The following is a 2705-nucleotide window of genomic DNA, read 5'->3' as shown; positions in this document are numbered from 1 at the left end:
GTGTAAATTAGGAATAAGCCTTACGAAGCTGGTGGCACGGAGCATGAGGCAAACCAGGGCTCTTTCATCGACAGGCATTGTCTGAGCTGTGGCGAGCGGGGCTGCGGGCCATTCATAGCCGCACTTGTAACACCTAGGAGACCTCCTCCATGTGGGAACATCTTTCCGGGGTTGCCCTGCGGCAGCAGCAGCAAAATGAAATGAATTAAACCCATTCAAAGAGTTTTTGTACTTTAAAGTAATTCCAGAGAAGTCAAGATATTCAGGTCACTTCCTTTTGCATGCAAGAGACTGGAAGGACAGTATTTAATGTAGGAATCACACTTTGTGAATTGATTTAAGCTCTTCTTGTATGTAAATAGTGAGAGAATTAAAAGAAAAAATTAAGGGAAGAAAAGAGGTAATTTTATTTTGGTGATTCTGCAAATGCAGTCTGTTTATTTTTGCCCCACTGGGTAGACACAAGTTTGATTTGCAACTGGTGGGCAGATATGAGGGCTGAAACCTCTGCCTATTCAGAGTGATGTAAACTGCAAATTATTTCTCTGGAAAATTACCTAGCACTAAGCTGGTGCAAATGGAAGCAGCACGAATTTCCACATTAGGAACTGTTTGCATTCAAAGGAACAAATGAGAAATTGTATTTGTTGAATACAAAACCATAAAATATGATAGACGAAAAAACTGCATGGAATAGCCTGCCTTGATTTCTGGCTCACATGCATCTTTTATTTTGCCTGATTTTAAGATACGATCACAAGACCTGTCTGCAAATTATTTGCCTGGTGTTTTCCCAATTATTTTAACAAATTAGTGTTAGAAAAGTTAACGGGATTTTTCTGAGTTAGATTTTTCTTATGCCCATGGAGGCAGTGGTGCTAAGGCACAGAACATGAGATCTGAAAGGTTTAATATTGCAGGCATGTATATCTATTCAGTTATACTAGAGTAAATCACTGAGGTCAAGAGAAGTGTATTAATGGGGGGGAAGGGGCCAGAGAACGGATGCCGGTGATCTCCCAGGGCCTGAAGCTGCTCTTGCTGAAGCTAACAAGAAGTTCTCCAAGGATTCAATAAAAAGTGGCCTTGATCAGCTTGGTCTCTGGTTAGTGTAGCTCCCTATGACTCTTGGTATCTCCACAAGGGGAAAAACAGGCAACACTTCTTTCGAGCGCATTGCAGTCATGAAAGAATTACCATCTTAAGCAGTTGTAGAGTATCATTTTGCATCTTTTGATGGGGTTTGGTCTTATATAACCAAGTTGCAACTTTCATTAGGATATAAACTACTCTCAGGCTACAGGTAGCTCATTCTTTCCCCAAACCTCACAATATATCCCGCCAATGTTTACTTTTTATGGAAACAACAGCTGTAATGTGTTAGTCCAGCAGATCAAAATTAGAAATGGAGATTGCTTTCATTGTTTTCTCCCTGCTACCAGCACTTAAAACGTGTATCAAGCCTGTATGGACTATGCCTATAGGAGAGACAGCAGGAATTGGCTTTGGTAGCACGTACCTGCCAACTACATGCAAGCTGATAAAAAGCTGATCTAAGGGTTAAAGACATCACGTTAGCTCTTGATCCAGAAATGAAGATATGAATGTACTAAGATGTCTTTCCGGTTTTGTCTTTTTTTTTTTTTTTTTTTTTTTTTGAGGGGGGTTGGGGGGAAGTCCATAGGAGGACTCTGTCCCCCTCCACAAGCTGATGAACAGAAACCAGAGGCAGTACCCCTGTGTAAGTTACTGGGAGGAGAGCTATGGCTCTTAATTTGCAAAGCTGTAGGCAAGGAATTTTTTACATAGAAATAGGGATGTTTTCTCACACCAATAGCTCTGTGTCACTGTTGTAATCCAGTTGAAACCAGATGCTGAACTCTGTCTCAGTGCTGTCAATGCAGAGCAGCGTCCTTGGCATAGGTCTGGATTTCCATCTGGGTGACCAGAGCAGGTTGTGGAACGAAGCCCAGGTATTGCCATGATTGCCATGGGCAAGTGTTCCTGCATGAGTTCAGAAAGGAAATTTGAAAATGCTGTGTATCACACCAGAATATGAATTTCTATCGAAATTAAAATACTTGGCAAAGTGGACAGCCTCTGTAGAAATTCTGTTTCTGAAGAAATCCAGAGAAAGAAGAGAGTTAAAATCAAGTTTCTACTTTTTTCGATATTAAATTCTTTGTTTTCTTTTTCTTCTTTTTAACTGCTTCATATTTAAATGTATATTGCTGTACAATTTCCTTGTAGTAGAATAGCATGTTTTTAAGTTATGATGAAGGATTGAACCAGACCATTTCAAATTACCTCTGGCACACAGATACTTATGCATTTGCCCTCAGATTTAAACTGATGTTACTTTTTAAAATCCTTAAAATCCTTTGTTACATGGAACTTCCCTCCCCAGCCCAGGGCAGGCAGTGGCTCTTGCTGAGGTTCTGAACTGGAGCAGCAGTGAAGTAAAACACAAATGACCAGAAAACAATTGTTAAGTATATTCAAAACCACTGAATGGGGATGTGTGAGACTTTCCAAAGTTACAAAGAATAGCAACTCTTTCTCCTCTCTAGCAATACTTACTCTTCTCCCACCCCTGAGATTAACGTCAAAATTATTAATTGTTCAAGCTTGGAATGATTCAGACCTTTCCTGGCTATTTTTGTGTTCGGTTGTTTGGTGTTGCTATTCAGGACAGCTGATAGCCC

The sequence above is a fragment of the Falco rusticolus genome, chromosome 7 (assembly GCF_015220075.1).
Source record: "Falco rusticolus isolate bFalRus1 chromosome 7, bFalRus1.pri, whole genome shotgun sequence".
In the NCBI taxonomy this organism is placed as follows: domain Eukaryota; kingdom Metazoa; phylum Chordata; class Aves; order Falconiformes; family Falconidae; genus Falco; species Falco rusticolus.
The sequence above is the reverse complement of the archived record's forward strand: the minus strand, read 5'-3'. Positions refer to the sequence as shown.